We start from the raw sequence: 13,702 nt of genomic DNA, 5'->3' as shown, positions 1-13,702 counted from the left end.
CTTCCTTGGTGAGTGAAATTTACTATATTGTAGACACAGGAAATCTTTGTACTTGTGACGTGCTTGAGGAGAACGAGGGGACAGAATATATTCAATGGTGTTTGCACTTAGCTAAATGACAGAATGATGTTTCTGTTGCGGAAAATACTTAAAATCAGGTAACATAAGCATTTGAAGAGTAGCACAGTCAAAACTGATCTTACACAGGTATTGAATCACGTCACAAGAGATTTTCTAAATTGGTGTTGATCTGTTGCAAAACGTGAGTCGATGTTCCAACGTATCTACTTTTTCAGAGATATCATATCGATTGTCATCGGAAATCTAGAGATGATGTCCTTTTGCCTTAGTGTCTATGATATTGTTAACAACTCTGTACCTTAACGAACGAGCTGAGGTTGATAGAAAATTGAAGGAAATGTTCTTCCAACTGTGTCCAATTCGCATTTGGTAATTTGAAAGTTATGCGATGCAGCGGCTGCTTTGTTGTTGTAATAGCAACATATAAAGAAGTTTCACACTTGTAGGAAAATGTTCGGTGTCACTGGGAGACAAATAATAGTAAGTACACATACCGTCTGTAAAATACCAAAAGTCAGGAGGAATGAGAGGTAAACACATTAGTAATGTTTCATTATTGGTATCGACTAGAGATAAAAGTAGTGTACTGTTGCGTTGGTCTCCAATACCTTGTATGTTTTGGAATCCTCTGTGGTAGAATAAAGCTTTTATTTTACTTTCAACATGTATCAAGTTCAGTCCTCCTGTATGATATGGCTAACAGGTAGCTGGATAGCGTATTCGAAAAATCATACCTGCCCACAAAAAACAGTTACCGATGCTTTGAATATAAAGTTTAGGCATAGGCAAAATTTGACATATATCACAACTTGGAAAAGGCATATGTGTTCACAGAATACACACGAGATATCAATGAAAGTTGGCGATATTGGTGCCTATGTAAAACAGATCTGACCCTCAAGAAAACATCTTCAAAAATATTAGATATGCTCTCATGCAAGTAGACGGGAAAAGTAAATGCCCAATACTTTGAAAACAGACAACATCGTTAGAAAATGTTCATATGAATTTCTAGAACCATTCCCTAACGGCATGAATTTAGTTTTCACGCGATTAAGAAGTGCGCCTGAATATTCACAGTACTTTTGAACACAATCTTCAACTAGTTCTAAATCCTGTGGGTCCCGCAGAAATACATTTACGTCATCACACTTTGACAGAAACAGTTCAGATGTGAAGACCTTGTATACGTTGATTGGTGCTGTATAGTAAAGAGCATATAGAAATTATAATTAGAGTCATACTTAGTGGACATTTGCCTGACAGTACGTTTTATAGCAATAGGAGTGGTCAGAAACCATTGACTTTTAGTTTCGACTGTGCGGCATCATACAAAACTCGAATTTAACGGATAAATAAGTCTTCCACTCCCATATGTTGCAACAAATGCACAAAAATTGTGATTTACACAATCAAATGCCTGGTTGAAATCTAAGGCAAGCAAGGCATGACTAGTATTTTGACTGTTTTTTCGCAATAACATCACACAGAGTTTGTAGCACATGGTAAATTTTTTTCACCTTTTTGGGGAAACTGAAATGGTCCAGCAAGAATATCAGTAAATGGTAGGAATCTATTGTTCAAACAACGAGCGAGCAATTTGTAATCGCAATTGAGAAGAGTTATTGGTTGATAGTGATTAACATTTATAGGATTTGCTTGTTTAGGTATAAAAACTGTAACACCAGGAGTGCGATACAGTTTCTGTGGATTATCGCTGAAATACTCGTTAACTAGAGAAGTTAGTAATTCACCAATGAGGGCAGAAAATTAACATACCATTCTCCGGATATTCCATCTAGTCCTAGAGATTTTCCTTTAGGAGCTGTCATGAATGCATGTTGTACATCTTCAATAGTAAATGGGTGCACAAGAAATTGTCGTGCTGTATCATCAAGAACACAAGAAAGTGGACTAAAAGATTCCTCAGGCATGTTATTAACTTCAGAAAGACCATATAGGTTGTGGTAATACGACAGAAATACATTTTAATGGAGGCAATATCCTCATGAAGTTGTCCTTCCTAATCACGGATGTGATGAATCCATTTGTCTTGACCTCGTTTCATCTTACTAAGTACATGATATAGTGATGGTCAGTGGCGTATTTAGGGGGGCTTCCGGGCTTAAGTCCCCCCGAAATCTTACTATAGTAAAGTATATGAAATACTTGCAGAATTTTTACATTTTCAGGCAAAGCTCCCCCCCCCCCAAAGTTAGCAAAGCCCCCCGAAACAAAATCGTAAATACGCCACTGGTGATAGTTTTACATCAGCATCTACTAAGGGGGTCTTGTTTCTAATCTTGATTTCAGCTACACGTCGGCGATTCAAATTTAGAAGCAATGCCTGATAACGTTCAACCTAAGGTAATATGGACAAGTCAGAAATGCAGCTCATCGAGCTTCTCTTAAGCATCTGGTATAAAAGTAAAGCAATTTGCGAAGATCTCGAGACTTTTCAGAGGAATACCAACGGTAGAAAGTCGCAAATCATGGTTTGAAGTAAATATACCACCATCCAGTAATAGTGGGAAAATATTTCCTCTGCCTAAGCCAGTATTGTCATTTCAATTGAAACTCAGCACAAAAGTGTTCGTCTTCCAATAACTATGCATTTAATTGCCAGTAACCTCTACCTAGTTCAACATTTAGATTATTTAAAGAAAACCTTACAATACAAGCAGAGTGATCAGAAAAGGATGTGTGAACAATTTGAACTTGTTTAATACAGGGCACCATTGGTGGGGAGACATATATACGGTAAAGGCGTGATGCACTTTGGTATGATAAGTAAGTATAATCATGTGCTTGTGGCTTCAGACATATCATGTATCTTGTAAATGAAATCCAGTCACTAATTCCTGGAGAGCATGACTGAAATTAAAGCCTGGGGCTTCATCTTCAGGCCTTAAAACGCAATTATAATCCCCTGCCATAATTAATCGATCAACATTGGGTCCTAGTGTAAGAGCTACATCCTGGGAAAAGAAGGAATTTCGATCAGTTTGAGCATGTCAGCCACTCGGAGAATAAACGTTGACTGTATTGATATTCCCTGGTTTAAAATTTAATATGCAACCAGACGGATGACACATAGGAGAAGAAAAACGTGTAGAATGCTTGAAAGCAATTGCTGTATCTGTGCCACTATTGTTAAAGTTATTTTCGACTATGTATGATGGACTTAGATTCAGGTCCGCAATACCAACTTCTTGGAAAAAAGCAACATCAATTCCTTCACTTTGTAGAAAATCAAAGAGTGCAGATTGCTTGATGGGGCTTTGTAAATTGTTAATGTTAATTGTAGCTATTTTAAACAACATCACATTGGCAAATACACACAACGACCAATAAAATATAAATTTCTTGAAGGAAAACAGCAAAAACAGCATAGCAACTAACGAAGAAATTAATTCGGCAAACCGTAGAACATTTAAACAGCATAAAGTAAACCTGACCTAATTAATAAAAAAGAAACTAACATAGTTGAACATAGAGTAACTTAACCCATTAAAAATATAACTTACAAAGGAAAGAATTACAACATAACAGACATGCTAGACATGTATCTTGTAGACATGCTAGACATATTTGCATCAGTTTCAGATTTTTTGAACAGCTTTTGACTTAATTCGTTCCTTTTGGTACATTTGGAACAAGTACGAGTTTCTTCGGTAATTTCACTAAAGTTAGTGATAGGAGAGTCAACCTGTATGTCACTAGACTGAGAAGATATGGTGTGATCAGTTACATTGTTATCAGGCAAGCCATCCTGCTCTTGGGAACCAGGGAAATTGCAAACCTGACCATCACTCTCTGTAGAATTTAACTTACCAGAAGAAACTTCTCGCTCACTAGGTATATTCTCCATGTCATGTGCAGAATGAGATGGAGGGACTTCCGTTGAAATGTGTATCTGTTGTATTGGAGACAACGGTAGCCGAGGATCATGATTACAGTCAACTGGCTTCTCAGTAAAAATACCACTAGATGTATTTATTTGAACTCCTGACGAAAGAGGATTCGTATTGTTTGGTACACACACAATAGTTACATTACTTGATACTGCTGGAAAATTATTTTCGTCAAAAGTAGGTATACTGGGGTCAGGTGGGCACGAAACTATATTTGATGCCTTATTTCTATTGCTAGAAGGAACTGGCATACTATCAAATTTAGGCATAAGAGTAGCTGAAGGGTCGCTGTGTTTAATTATAGGAGACACTTTTTCAGTATAACTGTTAGGATCACTGGGAATTTGAAGAGGCAATTCGAATATATATGTGCCCCATTGCACCTGAGACATGTCCGTATCAGATTAGGGTATTTTACACAAAACTTTTGCCCTTGAATAACTACAAAAGACAGAAGTTTTTTAAACTTTCATACGTATTAGCTTATGCCCTTCGGATTGAATAAACATGTTCGACAGAATACAGTTCATCAGAAATGTTACATATGACACTATATTCACTAAGAACTTTTCTAATGTCTGACTGCAAGTTCCATTGGAGTACATAACAACTTAATAGTAACAACTTGAACATCAGCTCACGAAACTTGGATTTCATGTTTTCCATTTGTATCAGTATAATACACAGTTCCACCAGAAGCACGTAAAACATTTTCACATAGGTCTCCCATACGAAGTTTCACATACAACATTTTACGATAAACGTCCATTTCTATGCTTAATACATCATAATCAGAAAATCGGAAATTAACACAGAGCCACTGATGGAAAGTCAAGGTTCTTGGTCGCTCCGAAACACCACCAAAATCGTATTTTAAGGTATTTAGCATTTTCAACGACATGGTGTAGTCAACTAAGTCAGTCACGAAAACAGAAAAAAACAAGCGGAAAAAAACAAACAACAAACTAGATTGCTGAGGAAAGCAACGCTGAAGGAAAATACGTCAAGGCTTGTAGCACAGGGCGAAGACACGTCCATACACTTCAACAGCCAAATATAGTATACTCGTCCACGACTGCGATAAACAAAGTGAAGTGATTTATTGTTCCACTGTAGTATTTGATGTGGTTTTCAATAGTAAGAAGGGTATGGAATAATAATAATATTAAAAATACAACGCAGAATATAAATTCAGAAGGTGAATATTACCGAGCCGACCACTGATAATACGGCCAGTTGGGTGGAGTAATACGGGGGAGAAATGAATATGATGTTGAGCAGCAAATGCTGTTCCAGTGCCAGTGACAGTAAAATTCTTGTAAATAGTAAAATTAGGACCAGGATCTAACACTTGCAATTCAACTTCTTGCAATAATGCTATATCAAAATGTGCTTGTTGTAAAAAGTCACGTAGCGAGAATAGCTTGGTATTACTATGTAAATTATTAATATTAATAGTGGCAATCTTCAAGGTCATTGAAAAAAGAAAGAATCATACATAAAAATGAGAAGTGTGCATGTCAGGCACGCTTAAATCACAAAACTGTCAAATAGGCACTACAAACAGGGCGGAGCAAAGATAAAAAAAAGAAAAAGAAAAGGAGGCAAACAATAACACGTTTCTCACAACTCGCACTAAGCACCAATACTATTATACACACAAAAAAATCAAACATAATTATCAAGACGCATGTGTCAAAAGAAAACATGATTACCTATACAGTTACATTGCAGGATTAAAGTTGATTCTGTCAGGAAGCATCTGGTTGAGAGTCAACAGCAGCAGTGACAATTGGAGTGTCACCGTCAGGAAAAAGGTGAGTCTCTTTATTTTTCTTGAACAGTTTGTCACTGAGGTCTTGGCGCCTCGAACGTTTAATTCCAGACCGTTCACCAGTATCAGAAGCAGAAGTAGGAGAATTTACACTAGGACACACAATTTGAGAATCCACAACGAGAGAAGAAGGAACAGTAGCAACAGTGGAAAGTGACAAATCTTTATCGTCATCCACACACTCTGTGTTGCCAGATCCAAGCACGCAGGAACCCACGGGGACCGCCGGCGCCATAGAGCTGGTAGAAACTGGCAAAGCATTCACAGAAGCGAGAGTTCGTGCACTGAACTCACAATCACTGGTCGGTATTCCTGTGTTTGTTGGAGCAGAAGAAATCGCAGTGGCCAATTGGACTTCGGGAGTTGAAGCTGGTTTAACACATGTATTCGGAGAATCAATGACGACCAAAGATGACAAGGGTGAGGAGACTATCGGTGGACAATCATCGACAGATGTTGACAAGCTGTTCTTTGCAACAAACGTAGCTGAAGAGGCATCAGGAGTGACGGCAATAGAGGAGATAGGGAGATAGTCGCTATCCTGAAGATGAGATGCATGTGGCTCATGCAGATTCTCTGTTGATTGAGGAACAGTAATATCCATGGATATCTGATGGGATTGAGGTGCCTCAGAAAGCGATAGGTTGGGAACCCGAACCTGAGACGTCACTGGTAAGCTGGAGAATTGAGGAACAAAAGAATTCACTGTAGCATCCAAACTAGAAGTAGAAGGGACCACTTTACCCGCATAACTAGTAGAACTGCGAGGTGCGTTATTGGGACGTTGGGGACAATTCGAAAGTAAATGCTGGGTACTGTGACAGCGTATACAAGTTTTCTCCTGTCCAGGATAAGTGACCCAGTAACGGTGCTGCTGAATCAGTACGAATGATGGAATCGATTTCTTTAATTCCACTCGTAATAATTTCCTCCCAGTTTGAATTTGGTAAACATGGTCACTAGAATATAGTCCATCATGAATATTATAAATAGTACCAAACTGACTCATAACATCCTTAATTGCGTCATGTGAGAGCTCCATAGGAATTACATGTAAGCGCACAGTAATAACTTGAGTATCAGCCCAAAAAATCCGTATATCGTATGTGCCTGAGGAATCAGCAAATTGAACTAAGCTATTAGTGTCATTCAAAACTTGTTCACATAACGCAAGAGACGAAAGTTTGAGGAACATACACTTGTGCTAAATATCCATTTCAAGACTGAGAACCATGTTCAACAGCAAAGGCAAAACGATCATATAACCATTCATGAATTGTCAAACAGGTAGGCCGCTGGCTACCCGCCCCGAAACCAAATTTCAATGTATTCACTCGATGTATAGACATATTCAAAAGATATCCTCAGTTACAAACCAGAAAAAGAAAACACAAAAACTGTCACTAAGGATCCACACAAAAACAGTTAATAATGACACAAAAAAAAAGCTTCACTTCGCACAGCAGAACAACTGCAACTCAGCTGCACAACTGCAACTCAGAGCAAAATCCACATGAAAAACTACACTGCCACAATAAAGAGCACAGTTATGCTGTTGTCTATGGCAGTCGTGGCCGAGTGGTTAAGGCGTCTGACTAGAAATCAGATTCCCTCTGGGAGCGTAGGTACGAATCCTACCGACTGCGTTGTATATTTTAATATTATTATTCCATTTTGTGTTTAATATTGAAAATCCACATGAAAAACTACAGTGTCACAATAAAGAGCACAGTTAGAATGCTATCTATGGCAGTCCTGGCCGAGTGGTACACTCGCGTGTTAGCTGCCCAAGAGGTAACACGTCTTTCACTGGTCGTCCGTCCAGTGTCGTATCGTGCGAGAGGCATTGAATGCGCCCAGTGTACTTTGTGTTTGGTTGGAATTTACGGTGACTTGATTCTAATATATTTCAGTTTAGTGGTAACTAGTGAGTTTATTTAGAATTATAAAATGTCTATCAAACGTGTCAATACATTAAAATTAGGATTTCGTGCGATTCCTAACCGTCCGTCCACAATAAAAATCCATGAGTTTATTCAAAATACGTTTAAGTTAAAGGAAGAACAAATACTAAGTATTGAGTTGGATATTTATCGTAAATGTGTGTATATTAAGTTATTGTCTGACTTGTTGTGTGACAAATTGTTAAGAGATCATGGTGATAGTGTTAAATTTCAAGATGATAGTGGAACATACCCAGTAACTTTAGAATTAGCTGATCGACCTTTAACCTATGTGCGAATACATGCCATTCCGACGGAATATAGTGATAATGATGTCACGCGTGCCTTGTCTATCTATGGAGAGTGTAAAAGTATAAAAGACGAAATTTATGACGATACTCATATTTATAAAGTTAGATCTGGACGAAAGATCGTGACTATGTATTTGTTTAAACCTATACCGTCCTTCCTGGATATTCGTAACCAGAAGTTCCTAGTAACTTATTTCGGTCAGGACCGTACTTGTTATTACTGCCAATCTAGAGATCATTTACAAGATCAATGTTTTCAGCGTAAAAAACGGGCCTTAGTTTCAACAACAACCATAGAACATACTGAAAGTGATAAGGAACGCTCTCGGGGTTCGCCAACCCCAGAAATTAATGTGGTTAAACCTGCTAATTTGCCTACTTTGCCTACTTTGCTAATTTGCCTACTAAAGCCAAATTATTACAATTCCATAAACAGAAAATGGAAGGGATTAGGTTACGTAGTAAAGTTCCAGGGTTTCCGGAAGAAGAACAATGCTCTCTTACACATGTGTTAACAGAAGCCAAACGTGGACGGAGGAAACTTATCACGTCACTCACAGATGCTCAAGGCTCTATTCAAACTACTCAGGACAATATTCGTAACACCCTGTATGATTATTACTACCAGTTATTTGGGGTCGCTGCTGGTACCGGCTGCGAAAATAAATTACTTGACAGTGTGCCTGCAGTGCTAAATGATGAAGACAATCAAATTTTATGTGCTCCGTTTACTAAAAATGAAGTACAAAAAGCTGTAAATGCTGCAAAAAAAGGAAAATCGCCTGGCCCCGACTCTATCTCTGGCCGTTTATATGTTAAATTTTGGGATATAATGGGCGATACACTAACATTGATTGTAAATGAATGGTTCTTTGCTTCAGAGACTATCAAGCGCCCTAATACAGCCGTCACGGTCTTTATCCCTAAAACTGTTCAGCCATCTAATGTTAGCCATTATAGACCTATATCCCTTCTTAATACAGATATCAAAATTTTTAGTAGATGTATTAAAAACAGACTACAGGACTACATGGATAAGTTATTACAAAATTTGCAATATGTGGCTGTTAAACAGAAAACCATCTATCACCTTTTATTAACTATTCGAGATAGTATTACTATTTGTAATGATTGCGCTCTTAAAGCGGTTCTGATAAATTTAGACTTTAAAAATGCCTTTGATAATATTGAACACTCGTACTTACGGTCTGTTTTCAGAAAATTCGGTTTTAATGAACAATTTGTTACATGGATGAAATATTTTTATAAAGACGCTCATACGAAGTTAAATGTTAACGGTCACCTATCCAACAACATTCCCATCAAACGTTCAATAAGACAAGGTGATCCCCTTTCAATGTTGAGTTTTGCTATTAGCCTTGCTCCCCTGTTATATGCTATGAATGACCGCCTAACTGGTCTAAATATTATTACCCCTGCTATAAAGGTGGCTAGTTATGCAGATGATGTAACAGTTTTTGTCTCTTCTAAACTAGATTATTCTCTCATGATGGAATGTGTTCGTAAATATGAGGTAGCATCTGGGGCTAGATTAAATGTTTGTAAATCACATATGTTAAACATAAACAATAGTATTGATTTTAATGATATAGATACCGTCCCTCAGGCCGACAGTATCAAAATTTTAGGAATTACCTTTTATTCAAACATAATGCACACTATTGATCATAACTATACGAATATTGTAAACACACTGCGTCATTCAGGTTATGTAAATCAATCCAGAAATCTATGTTTATATTCCAGAGCTAAATTTATAAATGTTTATCTCTTAAGCAAAATCTGGTATTTGGCAAATGTATTACCTATGCCTCAACTCATAGGAAAACAAATTCAAAGTTTATGTGGTTGGTTTCTATGGAAACATCAGGTCTTTCGTGTTAAATATGATGTAATGTGTTGTTTACATTCACAAGGTGGCATCGGTCTGGTCAATGTGCAAGAAAAAGCTGCAAGTTTGTATGTTACTCGCTCAATGACCTTGTACACAGACGAAGCTAATAGTGTAACACAACAACTGCTCACTTACGTATTAGAACGAACAGACAGGAGTCTACCCCTGTATATGGCTCTCTCAAAGCTGTAAGTACTTGGAAACTGTTTTGTGTGATTATATATATTTGTCTCAGCTTTTTGATTTTAAAACTTTAAGTAGTAAAAAGCTGTATGTTTTTAAAATGACTAGATTATATGTCCCACCTAAAATTGTGTTAGATGAGTGCTTGTGTAATTGGTCCAATATTTGGGCCAATATTAATGACTCGACCTTGAGTGTTGCCAGCAAATCTATCTGGTTTATGATTGTTCATAATGTTATTGATACTAAAGAAAAGAGAAACAAATATGGTTTTAGTCCTGATGCTCTTTGCAATAGATGTAACAATATAGATACGTTGATTCATAGAATCACGACATGTCTGGAATCCACAAAAATCTGGTCTCAGTTACGTCACTTTTTAGCCATTCTTACTCGTAGTTCGGAACGCAATATAAATATTAGCATAGTTTTAAGACCTGAATATCGTTTTTATCCCGTTTGTAAACAACATAGTGTCAATTGGTATATAGGAACGACCGTCAAATATATTTTTAATTCCAACTTAGAAGCAGGGGGAGCCTTCTATGTACAGTATTTACAAAAAGAATACTCCAAATTAGCAAAGGATGTACGTAATAAACTATTTGCAAATTTTATAGCCAACTCATTGTTCTCGTAACTTCTTTTTTTTTTGTTACAAAAGCATAACCACTTCAATGTAATTGATTCTTGAGTTACAATAAATTATCTTAAAAAAAAAAGTGGTTAAGGCGTCTGACTCGAAATCAGATTCCCTCTGGGAGCGTAGGTTCGAATCCTACCGACTGCGTTGTATCTTTTAATATTATTATTCCATTTCGTGTTTAATATTGAAAATCCACATGAAAAACTATAGTGCCACAATAAGGAGCACAGTTATAGCGTTGTCTATGGTAGTCGTGGCCGAGTGGTTAAGGCGTCTGACTAGAAATCAGATTTCCTCTGGGAGCGTAGGTTCGAATCCCACCGACTGCTTTGTACCTTTTAATATTATTATTATTATTTCATACCGTTATTAATATTGAAAAACCACATGAAACATTACAGTGGAACAAAAAACAGCTGAGTTACGCTTTTGCTTATTGCAGTCGTGGTCGAGTATAATGTGTTTGGTTGCTGGAGTGTGTGGACGTGTGCTGCGCGCTCTCTGCGATTGACTCACTTCCCAGTCTTTTTAAAAAAATGTTTTCTTCTTGTTGAATACTGTGCTGCATTTGAAAATGTAAAATCTTAAAGGAGTAAACACACTAAAGTTTGATTTCGGCCCTGTCTCTCAGCTGCCTATGTCTCTCGTGATTCATGAGTGATTGCAGAATACCTTCTCGTTTACTATTGATCAAGTATTGAGTATTGTGATAGATACCGGTATGTATCGTAAGTATGTTTTATATATATATATATATATATATATATATATATATATATATATATATATATATATATATATATATATATATATCAAACTTGTCTCTTTACAGTTATCTGAGGAAATTCTTCGTGATACAAATGGTGTTGCAAAGTTTAGTGATTCCCGGCCAAAGTTCATATGATGTAAAAGTGACTTGGGCAGATGTTAGTATTTTAAGAGGAATCTGCATGTTACTCCTTTGGAGTTGACACATAATGATATCAAAGATGTCCTTGAAAAATCCTTAATGTCCATACCTACAGTATACAGGATGAACTTTATTCCGCTGAACATTTCTACCCTGTTCGAACTGGCACTAAATTTTTCGGTGGTTTGGTGGATTCAGAAGAGGCCGCACATCACTTAAAGATGAAGAGAGAGCTGGACGTCTGGCAACAGCTGTGTCAGATGAAAACGTTCCCGCTGTGGAACAAATGATTCGAGAAATTCCTCGAACAACTTTCAAGGACATTGAATCTACAGAGAACATTTGATCGCCAGCAGTAACAAAAATTCTTCATGATCATCTTCGGCTCAGGAAGGTTTCATCTCTTTGGGTGCCTCACACTTTGACTGAACAGCAGAAGCGCATGCGTGTGGAATGGTGTGAAGAAATACTTGAAAAATTTGATGGAGGCGATTCTCGACTCGTCTCTGACATTGTTACTGGTAATGAGACTTGGATCTATCAATTTGACCCTGAAAATAAACGCCAGTCTACAGTTTGGATCTTTCCAGACGAAAATCCACCCACGAAAGTGAAGCGATCTCAAAGTGTGGGGAAGAAGATGGTCGCAACTTTCTTCTCCAAATCTGGTCATGTTGCAACTGCTCCATGTGAAGAACAAAGGACTGTTACTGCTCAGTGGTACACCACTGTTTGCCTAACAAAAGTGTTCCAGAAGCTTTGGGAACGGCGCCCAAGAACTGGATTGCGTGGAATCCTGCTTCATGATGACAACGCGTTCGCACACACGGCCAACATCACAATTCAGTTTTTAGAATCTACGGAGGTCAAACTTATGACTCATCCGCCGTATAGCCCTGACCTGGCCCCGTGTGATTGTTTTCTGTTCCCCAGGATCAAAGATCACATGCGTGGGAAGAGATTTTGCAGCCCTGAAGAAGCTGTAGTGGCTTACGAGAATGAACTTTCAACACTTGAAGAAAAAGACTGGCAACACTGCTTCCAAAAGTGGTTTTCGAGGATGCAAAAGTGTGTATAGTGTAATGATGAATGATTTGAGAAAATGTAAGTATTAAATTGATTTTAAGTATGTAAGTTATTTCACATCTCAAAACTTTCGTAGTGATCCTCGTAATGATACTGACGGCCGCCAGTCTCTGAATGTACAATCAACTGAGCTCCCAGATTCACTGCACCAACCTCCCAACTCAACTGTCCCCCCAATGGAAATTGCTTCCAATGTGGGCGAATCTCTCCCCTCTTCTTCAGCTGATGATTCCAGTACTATGATTACCGATGCCAGTGTAAGCCCCATTCAACCACCCTTGCGAAATCTTAGTGTTTCATCTCTATCTTTCCCTGCTCTAAATATTCCACAGATGATCAAGTGTAGGAGTATTCCTCTCAACGAGAAAGTGTAAGAAGTCCATCCAGTTCCCCTGGTCGTGCTAAACGGAAACGTACAAAACGACAAGAATTGAGTAAACCTTTGTCTCAGAGAACTGACTATCTGTCTGAAGATACCGTTTCCACACGTTCTTCTGACAATAAGTAAGTACTATAACTTTTGCCATAGTGTATCAAATTTTCAATTTGTGTCTGTTCTTTGTCTAATCTGTACATAAATACAGTGCTATGAACAGCTTAGGCCTATAGGCAAAAATATAGCACTATTTTAAAACCATTACAGTATAATCGTTTTAAATAGACCATAAAATGTATAATATAGAATGAATAGTAGCAGGTTGAGGCCTTTGTCAGAAGGTTAATATACAGGGTGGCCCAAAAGTAGGTATACACCCCTGCATTGATCAAGTATAACATTCTCCCTTAAGGTTTTTTTTTTTTTTTTTTTTTTTTTTTAGCTTCGGCTGTTCCGAGCTTAAGATATCAGCAAAAAGACATTAAGAACGAATAAAAAGAAAC

At 37.6% G+C, this 13,702-nt stretch overlaps 1 protein-coding gene and 2 non-coding genes across 3 annotated transcripts in view; 2 read left to right on the top strand and 1 right to left on the bottom strand.

Annotated features, from left to right (window-relative positions):
* LOC145690325 (uncharacterized) overlaps positions 1-13,702 on the bottom strand; it is a 226,234-nt gene that overhangs the window by 94,857 nt on the left and 117,675 nt on the right. The window lies entirely within an intron of this gene.
* Positions 7,394-7,475, top strand: TRNAS-AGA (transfer RNA serine (anticodon AGA)). Its single transcript has one exon. It is a non-coding gene; the product is annotated as a tRNA-Ser (tRNA).
* TRNAS-AGA (transfer RNA serine (anticodon AGA)) lies at positions 11,075-11,156 on the top strand. The gene has a single exon. It is a non-coding gene; the product is annotated as a tRNA-Ser (tRNA).

This window comes from Thermobia domestica, chromosome 7, assembly GCF_964235325.1.
Source record: "Thermobia domestica chromosome 7, izTheDome1.hap1.1, whole genome shotgun sequence".
Taxonomy (NCBI): Eukaryota; Metazoa; Arthropoda; class Insecta; order Zygentoma; family Lepismatidae; genus Thermobia; species Thermobia domestica.
Note: the sequence above shows the minus strand (reverse complement) of the source record. Positions and strands in the feature narration are given on the sequence as shown.